The 13,944-nt window shown below is 35.3% G+C and overlaps 1 protein-coding gene across 1 annotated transcript in view; it reads left to right on the top strand.

Moving 5' to 3' along the window:
- The first annotated feature begins 3,819 nt into the window (after positions 1-3,819).
- Positions 3,820-13,944, top strand: part of LOC145678501 (protein CREG1-like) — an 81,431-nt gene continuing 71,306 nt past the window's right edge. The window contains exon 1 of the mRNA XM_081748716.1: positions 3,820-3,916. The gene's annotated coding sequence lies outside the window, so the exon portion shown is untranslated. The remainder of the gene's footprint in view (positions 3,917-13,944) is intronic.

The following is a 13,944-nucleotide window of genomic DNA, read 5'->3' on the forward strand; positions in this document are numbered from 1 at the left end:
GCATTGTTATCTGACTCCGGCGAGTAGTGCTCCATGTGACAGCAGCTCTTATGTTAAGGGGTTCGCAATCATCACAATAATTACCGGTTAACGACATGTACTATGACTATGAGTTTTGTATATTAGCAAATCAGGTGGCGCATTGCCAAGAATATTGTTTAGTTGTATTTAAAATATATTTCGTCACAATTCTAACACCTTTCCGTTGTCGTAAAGCAAGTGGCGTTATTTGCCGACACGTCTGGCAATAACGCCATCTCATACTCCCTCCGATTGTCAGTGCATTATGGTTGACATTGTGTGTGTAGGATCTTTGTTCTCTCATTGTATTATAGCGGAGTGTTCACTCCATCTTCGTGTAATTTGCACGGTTCTAGATATAAAAACACTTGAATACCCGAACAATATGTCGAATAGATGGCGTTATTTGCCGAAGTTACCCTATCTTTCTTATGAAGTTTGAAAAACAATTTCAACTTATTTTATGGGAACTTTGTTCGTAGGAATCCTTGCAAAATGTTGTGAAAGAACACAATGAGAAAGCCAGTTTCAGTTGGAAGAAATCAGCCTCTGTTGGATTCTTTGCATATGGATTTCGAAAATGATTGTGTTAAGTTGTGATTTTCGGTTATTGATTACTATGGGTAGCAAATACTGAAAGCAATATGTTGGAAAACAGGTGTAAAACAAAGCTCTTTTTAACGAGCTTACATTGTTTCAGTGTTCCTCTCGTATTTCAAGTCAGATTGTAATGAATCGCAGCAACAGTACCGTGCCGTGAGGGGGGGGACGGCCCAGGGGCCGAAATAAGGAGTTGCAAAATTCGTGAGACAAAAAGATAAAAAGGAGGAACAATTATTTGGAGTATGTGTATGGGGCGCCGTCATATACTCTCGTCCCGGGCACTGATTTCCCACTGCACGCCACTGCAAATAGCCATACGTAGATAGTAGCAACCTTAGATCCAGTATTTCATTGTGTTTTATGTTTATGTACTCCAAAGATGTGAAGGATTTCATTGTTTATATAGTGTCGACATCTCCCGTAGTAAGTGTCGATTTCTCCCTAATCGATAGCAGTCCGTTTATGTGTTCTTGTACTTTGAAACACTATATTCCAGGGGAAGGTTTTGTGTTTCCTAGCTAAAGCAAGGATTACTGTCAAGCATTATCGCTTTTGCAGAATGAAATTATTGTAACTTTCAGAGTAGTGTCGACTTGTTTCTTAACGTGTCGAAATGTCCCTAAATGACCCTACCTATCATAGTCTGGGTTCTGGCTGCCTCCCCTGTTTTTACCTTCTAAATCCGCCACTGAGCGACATTGAACATATTCTGCATTAGAGCATGTCTCCATTGTATATTTTTTTTATTTCGATATTAGCATCATTGAAAAAGAAAGGAGAACGTGGCGGATCGTTCCCACCATTCCGTCAATTATTTTATCATACACTTTATTTTCTTTATCTTAACAGCAATTTTCAATTTCGTAAGATGAAACAAACAATAATACTGAATAGTAAATCAGATCAAAAATATTTTCTTTCGTTAGGTGTTTGTTTATATTTAATCATAAGACCTTTCTGGGGAAAGGAATATGAATGAATGTTAGAAAGAAATTTTCATTTTCCTATCGCAAAAAATTATAAGTTGCACTGATAAAAGAACACGAATACTTTGTAAGGAAATGAGTTTCTTCCAGCTGAAACTGTTAAAGAAGATCTGTTGTGTGTATACTTTATATTCGTATCTATTTTGTTTCCAAATACAGTTTCTTTTCGAAAGAAATGTAATATTTAAAATAAAATAAAAATGAGATAGAGGATAGAAAGACATTTGCACACTTTCAAGAAGTATTGTTGTCTCTGAATCTGTGTCTATTCAAAAATAAACTTGAGGACTTGTGTTGTGAAAGAGGAAGAGATAGCTTGCATTATTCTTGTTCGTGCTGAAATTTCTCTTGCAGATATTTTCTTCAACAGAAAATATTTCATATCTTGCAGCTGCCAGAAGAGAAAAGTACATGAGAGAAAGTGATGAAATGAGAAGATCGATCAACGGGGGACGAGAAACGAGAGATGAATTTCTATGGGTAGGTTACAACATCCGGTCGAGTCGACAAAATTCAACCGTTCAAATATAGCTTTAGTTCAAACTTATTTCAACATGTAGAGAAAAAAAAATCAAGTTTGCATATGAGGAAAAAGAAACAGCTGCTCCAGTATATATATATTTCTACTCAACTGAAATAAATTGTCAGAAAGTTGCTTCAGCTGAATCACCTCAAATTCTAAGATATGGATTTTCTCTTGTTGACGTTCTCTCATTCTGCTTGAAGAATAAATAAACAAACTGCCGAACTGTTGTGTACGTTGTAAACTGTTGAAATATTTTTTAACGGAAATACGTGTATTAAAATATACGCAAGTAAAACTATAATATTTTACATACTTTCAAATAATACTCCTGTGAAGTTTCTATATTTTCAGTGTATATCATCACAACTTGGAAAATTCAATTTCCCTCCTCGTAAGTAGAACTAGAACGACAACCATATAATAACTGAGACCTTACTCATAACAGACAAAATGCGAAAATAAGTAAAGAAGGGGAACACATTCCTAAATCATATAGCTGGATTGGTCCAAAGTATGCAACTTTGACAATATTGTACTAATCGATAAGGTTCTTCGAGATATTTCTGCAACAAAAGAACTATATTCATAACGAAACAAGTTATGTACCAGAAATACGAAATATTGATACTTGAACTATTCTGAAACTTTCTTCTTTGTAAAGTTATTATTTGTTGGATAAAATGCTTTCCTATTTTCTTCAGTGTCGTATCAGACCTTCATGGAACTACAGTTGAACATGAGATATGAATGACACTAGTCTGCGCAGAGTCATACTACAAAACACGTAAAAAAAAAGAAAGATGCTCCCATTCTGATCAAGGTATCTATCATATGCAACTTTTTATTAAGTTATATTTTTTAATGTCGAATTGTATATGAGTCAATATGTCCGAAAATTATTGATTTCAAACTAATTTTCTTTCTATAGATGTGACTATTTTTGAATGTGTGTTAATTCACTCTTCACGTTTTCAAGTTTTGGTGGTTTTGTGGTTTATTCTCAAACTTCCCTGTTGGTAACGCACTATTTTCAGAATAATTTAAATGTCTTGTATCTAATATACGGCACAGTATATGTTATGGCTGGCCGGCAAGAAACTGGCATTGACTGATCCCTCTGGATCTCTAAACTAGTTATATCAATGATTTGCTTTAAACTCCAGAAACGTACAGTGGATGTCATTAGCATCTCGTTGATTTAAGATGCACTGTGTGAACACTAACTTTAACACCTATACAAAGCAAAAATGAGTTGTCAAACAGTATCAAATGTATAACACATTATGTAAAGAGGAAGGAAGCATATTAGATCTACCACTTACATGACATACGACGAACATCTTGGTGTTACGTGAATATAGAGACTAGATCGAAATTTTTTAGTGTTGTATTAAACGATTTATTTCAAAAGGTGTCTAGAAAGCGAATTCACGGAAACAATCCACCTTTAGAAACAAACAAGGTGAAGTGAAAGGAAAAACAGGAACTATTTGTAAATAGAAACGGATACCTGTGACAAAATATTTGTGAAGGTAGACAAGGACTTCAGTACTGACGTCACAGAAAACAACCCTTTTGTTGTTAGGATAGTCCAGAAATAGAGAACAGAAAGATGGAAAGTGAAAACCAAATTGTGTATAAAAACTCTGGTAAAATCTACCAGGAGCGAGTTGCACTTAAACAACGAGACTATACGAGTCGCGTTCTCCGAAATCGTTGGTCGCGAATAACTGTACGTCTTGTCAATCTATTGTTGGATGTTCCATTGGAGACTAATCATGTAAGTTGGAATTAATCTTTAGTGTTTTCTGAAATGCATAAGATTATAACCAGAGGTAGCGTTAGTCCAGATTACATTTCTCAAGCACCTTAGGTCATTGTGCCAGGACTTGTATTTATATTGGTACTTATATTTGCATTTGTAGACTCATGTTCATTCTATTTAATTAGATTATTTAATTTCATAACATTTCATTGAAAATGGACAGAGTTAATTAATGACATTTTGATTTAAGTTTGTAAGTATTTATGTGAGATAATTGGTTCCAATATCATGATGACTTTCAGGTCGCGACTAATGTAGACTTTGATATAGTTGTAACGGCCAATTAAGCTCAATCTGATTACTTCACTTAATTGTAAATAAAATGATAGACTAACAATGAGTGTTATCATTGAACTTCACTAGTTGTTATTCAAATCCCCGTTCTTCACCCGCATGACAGAGTAATTTACATGTTAAAAATAATTACATCATTCAAACCATTATACTATCGAGTAATCACGTGTAATCACGTGTAATCACGGGTAATAGTTATTGGATATATTGTTTCGATGGCATATCAATCTGAGTCACATTAAACTGTTGCGTGGCTTTTGCCCTTCGTGAAGTTTCCCCAAACGGGTTTTCACCCTTAATAAGAACTCGTAGTTATCTCCCTATAATCATGAGTAAGAATAGAAAGGTGATGAATAAAAATAAAATCATGCAAATTGACAGTTTTTAAAGTGCTTTCTAGAAACAAAGCAATACTCCAAAGAAAGAAATAGTAATTTATAGATAAAGAGATTTTAGAAATTATATTTAAGGTGAAAGAAAAATAACACTTTTTATTGCTCCTGCTGGTTATACATATTTTATTCCTTGTTATTTCTATGCCATCTTTACCCGTTGTGATTTTCGTAAACAACTGAGTATTGACAAATAATATTGATAGTTGATACGTTAAATTAAATATTGTTTCTGTGGGATATGAACGGATTTATAGTTTGTCTTTTACCTTCTTGGTCATGTTTTATTCATCTGTACAATGAGATTAAGAAACCTAATCTGTATTTTTTTTCTGTTAATCCGGAAAGTCGAAATTTAGCAGGATTCTGTGTCATACACAAGATTTTCTATACCTGGCTACGTACAGGTTTGTTGCTTAACCAAGATTAATCGGTACAACCACAATAGACAGAAAAGCATGTGTATCCTCCCTCCACACGTGCTGAATACAGAAATCATGGTTCTCCTTAATATAAACAAATCCATATAGGCGATTTTACATATTTTGGGGGAGTAATTTTGTGGTTCATTGGCGTTTTGTCACGTCTCTGCCACTGGTGGGCCGCTGGTGATATAATTTTCAAAATGGAAGGGAGGCCACCGCGGATCATCGCTACGGGGCCGCCAATTTTTGGCGAGATGTTGCTAGTTGCCCATCGGTGATCCAACGACGCTAACGGCATGAGGTAGGAGCGCTACTATAATTCGTTTATAATTTATTATATCAGATATTCAACGTTAAAATTCAGTGTCATTTATTCTTTTACAACGTAAATATCACATCTGGATTAAAGGGCGGTAGATTGTGACGTGGTTTCGTTATCTAGCTCTCTTATGAGACGGTATACTGTTAGAGCTGATCTTGTGTGGTGGTCTGTGCTGCTACAAACTGCAATGAATTCAAAGCCCTATCGCGATTACAGTTAGCCTCGTCCTTTATAAACTCGGTGTTGCATAGCGACATACCACAAAATCTCAATCTGCCTGTATTAAGAGTGACTGAGTTTTAAAACACCAAACTTTGTTTCATTTAACATTAAAAAATAAGTAAGTCGTTAATATCATTATTAAATTCTACAGTTCTCCTAAAAGCTCCTAAAACGCTATGCATTTGGTGATTTAGAATATATACAGTACCTTCTGATAGTAAGCTTTTCAGTGGCGTCTCGTGACATAATTTTTTGGTGGTTCACAGTCGTTAGAAAATTCTATTCTAGAATTCTTTCAGTATTCTAAACAAGAAATCTATAGAAATCAATGAAAGAAACCATTTATATATTTACATATAATAAGTACCCATTCATAAACAAATGCTCCATTTCATTCCTATATGAAATCACTTCTGATGTTCTTCTGGGCAGTTAAGTTGTCAATCTCTTCTGAAGTTTCTTTTTCCAATTTTTTGTCTGTTGATACTATAGCTAATGCACTGAAACCATTTTGAGCTACGGTACTCCTTTAAATGTTTTTTATGTTTTTTAATGTGGTAAAAGCAACTTTCAGTTTCTGAAGTCAACGTCGGATTATTTAAGTATGATTTTCACGAATTTTGTGGTATGCCATTCTCTTTCAACAGGCTCACTATCAATTTCACAAGATACTAAATGGAATCTCCATTAGACTGCAAAAGTCTGCTATCTCGTATATTTGAATTGCCATTTATGCTGTTTCCTGAACTGTTAACACAGGGATGCAAATAAGCACTCGCCCACTCGCCCGGGCCGAGTTGTTCATCCGTGCGGGCGAGTATTTAATATCATACTGAAGGTAAGTAAATCATTTCTATTGTGAGATGTGGGCTAGTAGCTTTATCCTTGGGCGAATAAAATTGTGTTGCTTATTTGCATCCCTGTGTTAACAGCATACACGAAATTTGCATTGTATCAAATTATTATTACAGTTAGAGATGTACCTTTAATTAAGAAAACTTTGTCGATGTACTTTTGCATGTTTGTCTCAAGATACAAGATGTGTGAGAAAAGTAATGAGACTGGCAACACTGCGGACCATCTGGCAACGTTGTGTCTACCGGTCTGTGCTAGTCCGGTTTGCTTATCCTTTCCACTTCCTTTGTCCGAGTTACATCTTCGTACAGCTAACACATTATTTTTGACAGCGCCGTCAGTGAAGTTGTGTTTTTGTTGTGTGTTACAGAAATGGAGCATCGGAATTTAGAACAACGTTGTGCAATAAAGTTTTGTGTTAAACTTGGTGAACCCGCGAGTGTGACTTTTGAAAAGTTGAAACAGGCCTATGGGGAACATTGTTTATCAAGAGCACAAGTTTTCCGCTGGCACAAATCATTTTTGGAAGGCCGAGAACACGTTTAAGATGAACCTCGCTCAGGGAGACCTTTAACTTCAAAAACTGACGAAAACGTTGAATGTGAGGGCTCTTATGAGATCAGACCGTTGTTTAACAATAAGGATGATGAGTGAACAGTTAAATTTAAACACTTTCACCGTACATCAAATTTTGACAGACGATTTGAACATGCGAAAGATTTGTGCCAAAATGGTGCCGAAAAACCTCACAACTGAACAGAAGGACAATCGAAAAAAACGTGTGCGTTGATCTTCTTGAGAGGATTACCAATGAGCAAGAATTCTTGAATTGTGGGATCACAGATGATGAATCCTGGATATTTGAGTACGATCCTGAAACAAAGCGGCAAAACGAAGAGTGGAACACTCCGTCATCCCCTCGGCCGAAAAGATGTCGAATGAGCAAATCACAGATCAAGACGATGCTGATTTTTTTTTTTTTTTTTTTTTTTTTTTTGGACAGTAAGGGTATCGTACACAAAGAATTTGTTCCACGAGGACAAACTGTCAACCAAGTGTTTTATAAAAGTATCCTTGAAAGGCTTAGCAAAAGAGTGATTTGTGTGAGAGCAGACATTGCAGACAAGTGGATGTTTCATCATGACAATGCCGCGTGTTACACGGCCATTCCCATCAGTGATTTTTTGATCTCAAACGTATTACTGTTGTTCCTCAACCCCTCTATTCACCTGATTTGATTCCTTGTGACTTTTTCCTTTTCCCAAAATTGAAGCATATCCTAAAAGGACGTCATTTTGGAACTCTGGATAACATTCCAAAGACTGTGACCGACCATGCTACCAAGAGTGGGAACAACAACTCCGCCGGTGTATAGCTGCCCAAGGGAACTACTTCGAAGAGGATAGCATTGTTTGAAAAACATAAAATCTTTAGTTATTACAAAATCAGTCTCATTACTTTACTAACACACTTCATACTTCATGACTGTTTATTTTGTATTTACGTTCTGTGTTAGAGGCTAGGCTATATGACAACATTTACTGTTTAAAAAGGAAATTACTGTAATGTGTTTGATGCTCTCCCACCTGGAACTGAACTCGAGGCCAGTCTACCAAAGACATGTACACTAGTCACTATACATATGAGAATGACATGAAGTCAACCAAAACACGGAAAGCACCAGAGCTGCTACAATTTTCGAACTTCTAATGGAGATATACAGTATATTCAAACACCCCAAAATCCGATGCAATCATTCAAAAGTGAGCGAATGTGACTTCTTTTTCTACAAAATTATTATGAGACAATAAAAATGATCATGCGAACTAATCGTGATAGAATATTTGCCGCACTTACCAGGCGCGCATTCAGAAAATTTTGTTGGATGAGTCCAAAGTTTGGGTCCAATACTATAAGATATTATATGATGGGTAAATTTGGATAAGGGCGTAACTAGCAATTCTTCAATTTTTCAGGAGAGCAGAAAAACAAACGCCCTTATCCAATTAACCAACGTATTCACACAATATTTTTGGAGACAGGCGTTAAGGTAATATCTCTACAGAGCAGAGATATTACCTTAACACGACCTAGACACATGCGGACATGCTCAAACTTGCAGAAAATATGCAAATCTCATTTTACCGGAAATAGGTCGAATCGCCCTTATCCAAATTACCCCTTCATATATATGTAAGATTGATTCGATGTAATTCTATAGCCGAGAAATGGTATCTAATTGTTAGGTTCCGTCATCTATATTCTAAGGAAAAATATAAAATTATATATATTTTTTTTTTCAAGAAAAGAAAGAGTAGTCTACAGATGAAATGTAACATCAAATCTTTAGGCTACATCAGTCATTTCTCTACTAAACAATTACTAGTTTTATTATGAAAGTGTACAAGCGAATGTCGAGTTAAGAAGTTTTGAGGGGGGATCCGAACCCGGTAGATTCGCTGTGTGGGTGCGACCCTGCTGCTCACAACGCTTAAATTCATGTCCATAATTTTAAGGTGTTTATGACAGTTCTCAAATTTCTTTACTTTTTCAATCAGATGCCCCAAATATATTACACAGTTCATATAAGACACGAGAAAAGCGAAACAATCATACTTTCATTTCATAATCTATCAGCAATTTATTACATTAAATCAACTTTGAAATTTCGACACAGTTTAGTTTTCACCTCCAAATGATAGTTAATTTTGGTCGATTATGTTCTAACTTCTTTGTTCACAATCCGTCAGTGCACTAAAAGGTATATTGTAGATTGCAATCACTCAACAGAATCCTCTACAAAATAAGATAATGATAAGATTTTTCTTACAAGAAATCTTCCGAAAAAATGCTTCCGTATCAAATAGGCCTTAGATTCACTAGTATTGAGAAAGTACTTGTATTTTAGGAGAACCTAACACTACAAACCTATCGAAGAGAGTGTACGGAAGTATATGGAATATGCCCACCTGATTTCTTTATAGTTCAGCATATATTTACTTTATTTGAGAGATGTAATGAAGGTATAAGGATGGATATAAGCTATAATTTTGAAAACGGTCGAGTGTATGCCTACCAAAAATTATAACAGTGCATACTTGATGGAAATTATGGACAAGAAATAATAAATACTAGCAAACACACTTACAAATCATTCAGATTACCACCACACAACAAGTTTTCACTTTTGTCACTTTGAAATACAATGAGAGAATAATGTTCCTGCGCATAAAGTAAGTTTCACCTCCCTCCAAAAGAAAAACCTTTACTCTTGTTTCAAAAGAGTTACAGCTGAACATACGTTACTGAAAATACCAATACTCGTCTTTTTTCTATTTTGCATGTGTTAAAGATGAATGTGAATAAAAATCAGTTCCGAAATTTCCTTCAGGTTTCCACAATACAGAAGGTAAGATTTTACCAAAGTAATGATACCAAGTACAGTATGTTTTCATAAGCTATTCGCTTCTCTTATAAATATTTAATTTATTTAGGCAGGAAAAGCGTGACCTAAAGAAAAATTAGAGATTATAAGTATTTAAAAAAGTCTTGAAAATAAATTAAAATTTAATTTTGTTCGTTAACTTAAGAATCTCTGGGGAAGAGTTCCAAACCTACCATTCCCCTTGGTACGACCTCGGAAAGCCGTAATTTTGTTTGTTCCATTAGTGCATTTTCATTACAAGAAATTCTATTTTAAATTGCAGTTCATTCTTTGATTCTGTTTAAAGCGCCACATTACTGGAAATAAATCAACAACAAACGCTGCTCGTTCAAATCTTAATTTGAGCATCAGGAGACCGTAGTCTCCCCCCCCCCCTCAGCTGCCCGTGTTTTCGTTCTTTACTGCACACAGTGCAGTCTATCCCGCTCACTGCTCTGTTGTGAACATGGTGTGATGATGGAATGCATATACGCAAGGGGTAAAGCAAGCGAAGAATAGAAACGAAACGACAATATTATAATATTCTAAATATTATTAAATATTTTAAGGAGTAACAAACAACGCACGATATTTGGTTATTCACGTGCTCTTGCGAATTGTACAAGGCGACGCCACTGAGCAGAACAAAAATATATTATCGTCTCGTCTCCTCTTTTGAACTACGCGTCTAGGAAGAGCATCGTTAAAAGATATTAATGTCTAGAAGAATGGTCGAAAATTTAAGTAAATTATCATTTCCCAGGCCCTCCCACACGTAGCTTTCTTTTAAGTGTTAGTTTCACAGAACCACTTCCAGCTATTTGTGTTACAGATACGGAATTTTGAGCAGCTCATTCTTTTTTCTTAAATTTTCAAGTTATGAGAAGATAAATAATGTCTACGTTCGGATCATTCGTTTTTCTTTTTCTCTTCCGTACTACCTAGGAAGTAAACAAAATTGATTTTTTAAAGTTACAAAATTGCCAAAAAGAAATACAAAATGCTCATTTGAGGTAAGTTTTATCTTGATATCTTTTCTTCTTGCCTCATCTCGAAACTTCAAGATGAGATGGGCGTTTAAAAATCAAGGCAAGACCGATACTCAACAGGTCAAGAATTATTAAAGACGAAACCCAGGAAGGTACTTGTAATCAGTGTTTCTTCCAGACATGTTTCTGTTGGGATACTGTCCCCTCCTGAGCTCTGAGAGTGCCCCCCGAACGAGACCAAAATAATGCATCTATAATAGTAAATAAAATACCAGAAGTGCCCCTCGGAATACTACGTGTGCCCCCCAGAACATTTTTTTTCTGAAAGAACGACTGCTTGTAATTATAGATAAGACTGAGCCCAATCTCGAAAATCTCGGTTCCGACTCTAATATCAACAAAGAACTGCTATAATTACGTTTACTCCAATTTCATTTTGTTGCTATGTTAGTGAAATCCTTCTCATTTCATCATATTTACATACACAAAAGAAAGAGGGCAGCTCTGATCAATGGATATACCGAAAGTAGTTTCAAAAACATACAAATCTGAGCTAGAGTTCAATATATTTTATTATCTTTCTAGTCCTTGATGAACGTTGTTAAGAATTATATTTGTAAATTTTTAACAATTCTGTAAAATAAATATATAAGGCCTCAATCTCTGAATGTGGTTTATTCAGAACAATTCAGGAAACGGTTTTGTTTCGAACGGTTTTGTTAAAAACGTGTATATATATATATATATATATATATATATATATATATATATATATATATATATATATATATATATATATATATATATATATAGGGTGTCCATAAAGTCCGTTGCCACCCCGTGTATCTTCGAAACGACTGCGAATATGAGAAAACGCAAAAAACACGTCCATCGTTATTTTAAGAGACTTAAGTTTCGAGCTATAAAAGGTCCACCCCAGATACCCCCATATAGGGGTACGTGGGGTCAACTTGAAAATTTTAAATGGCAAAGGGTGTCGAGTAATATATCCTGGGAAAGGTCTCCACAACAGAAAAATTTTGCCGAAAGTTTCAAGTCCCTATGTTGTCCCCATCCAAAATGGCGGGGGGTCACATAATAAATAATGATGGACTTTTTTTCTTGTGTTTTCTCTTATTTCTCTTATTCGCAGTTGTTCCGAAGATACAGAGGGTGGAAACAGTGAGGGGGAAGTTCTTTTAAACGTAATACCTGTATACAAAATCTTAATCTATCAAAAAGAAAAGAAGCTAACCTAAGCTTACCAGCTTGTCGCAAAATACTCTCATTTCCAATTATGGCATTCCGTATTGAATAAAACTTGAACAATGCAAGAAAAGTGTACTCTGAACTAAATCTAAGTATTTAATTTTATTTTTGTTCAAATATAAATCTGTGTCTATTGGCTCATATCCTTTTATTAATATAACCACAAGTTTAAAGAATACTGGTTAGGTTAGAGCTCGATAGGTTACCAGTTCGAACAATACTGAAATGAGAAACTGTATAACAAAAATAAGGATTACAACCATCCGTTAAATCTGACAAACACGTAACTACCGGTAACCTGCTAGTAATCTTTATTCAACAAATTACGTTCATACTCATCTTCATCGTTCTGAAAAAAGCCTAGTTCGAATGACCTTGGAAGACCTTTTTCAATACATTTTTATATTCTTTTATTCGAGATTTCTTCATAGTTTGTTATTAAAATACTTACTAACAAACCATTGTCCTAACAAAGCAATATGGGCATGTTGCTTTCGATCGTTGCGATTGATCGAGCCCCTGGTGTGTAACCACAGTATTTCATGTCACGCCCCACGCCCCTTCGTTACGAATCATTGCTAAACGAACCAATATATATTACCAGTAAAATAGTTTAAATGATCGAGCCCCTGGTGTGATAAGCACAGTATTTCTTCACGGACCCCCCATTACAAAATTCTGGCTACGTGCCTGAGTAGAAGCATTTCTTGGAAGTACATATGGGCACATTTGGCATAAAGCATGTGGCCCGCAGCATGAAAATGAGGTAACATTTGATGTACACATTATAAATGCAAGTTCCAGTCACCGGTATGCTTTGCTTTCACATATAGACGCATTAGATTGACTTGATGAAGATACTGAGGCCCAAGCTTACTGGCGCAACTTTCGGCTGTCAAGGAGCTCAGATCCTGATAAACGCGCGATATTACCTGTTTATATACATCAGAAGATAATACAGAAGATAGTAAATTATTTCCTCTAAATACTCCAATTCCAAGGTCTTGGAGCGATGATGAGACGGTTTCATCTATGTTTATATGACGAGCTGCTACTTTCAAGATTGCTGTGCACAAAGAGCTTTCGCATATGAATGACCTGACAATATTTTGGAAATAAATGATTTTCAGGCATATTGTAAATCACTTTTTGAAGAAAAAACCTATATCCACATGCAATCTTTAATTATTATTTCATACAATTACAAAAACAAAATTAATAATTAATAGAAAATAATAAGTAGATGTACAAAGAGTCCAAATGCTATCTTCAAAGAAAAAGAAATGCTAACGTTTTGTATATACAAAATACATAAAGCTCGAAGAGTCCAGTTGATGCCTAAAGAAAAGAAATGAGCACAAATTAGTCACTATCAAAGAAAATTCACTAACAAATTACAGTATACAAATAGTCTAGTATAGTTGAGATGAAATTAAGACCGACTTTTGTTATAAATACAACAAGAAGAAAGACACAAGATTATGCTGCCCCATTAGTATGCTGACAGCCATGTTTGATTGTACACCATATTGGATGAAGCAAGCATGGGAGAGGCGGAGACTTTTAATGTGTTGTCGCGCTTACTTTAAAGACTCCATATGCAAAGTTTCAGAAATTCAACAATTATGTCCCAGTTTGACCTAAAATTATGCCAGCTATACTGGACTAACATTAAACTTTCAAGTTTAAACGTGGTTCCAGGACTTTTGTTGCACCATTAAAAGTCGAAGTTCAGTACATCTCGTTTAAGTAAACTTCGGTCAATTTGTAAAATCGACTCTGATTGATTGT

Source organism: Thermobia domestica, chromosome 2, assembly GCF_964235325.1.
Source record: "Thermobia domestica chromosome 2, izTheDome1.hap1.1, whole genome shotgun sequence".
In the NCBI taxonomy this organism is placed as follows: Eukaryota; Metazoa; Arthropoda; class Insecta; order Zygentoma; family Lepismatidae; genus Thermobia; species Thermobia domestica.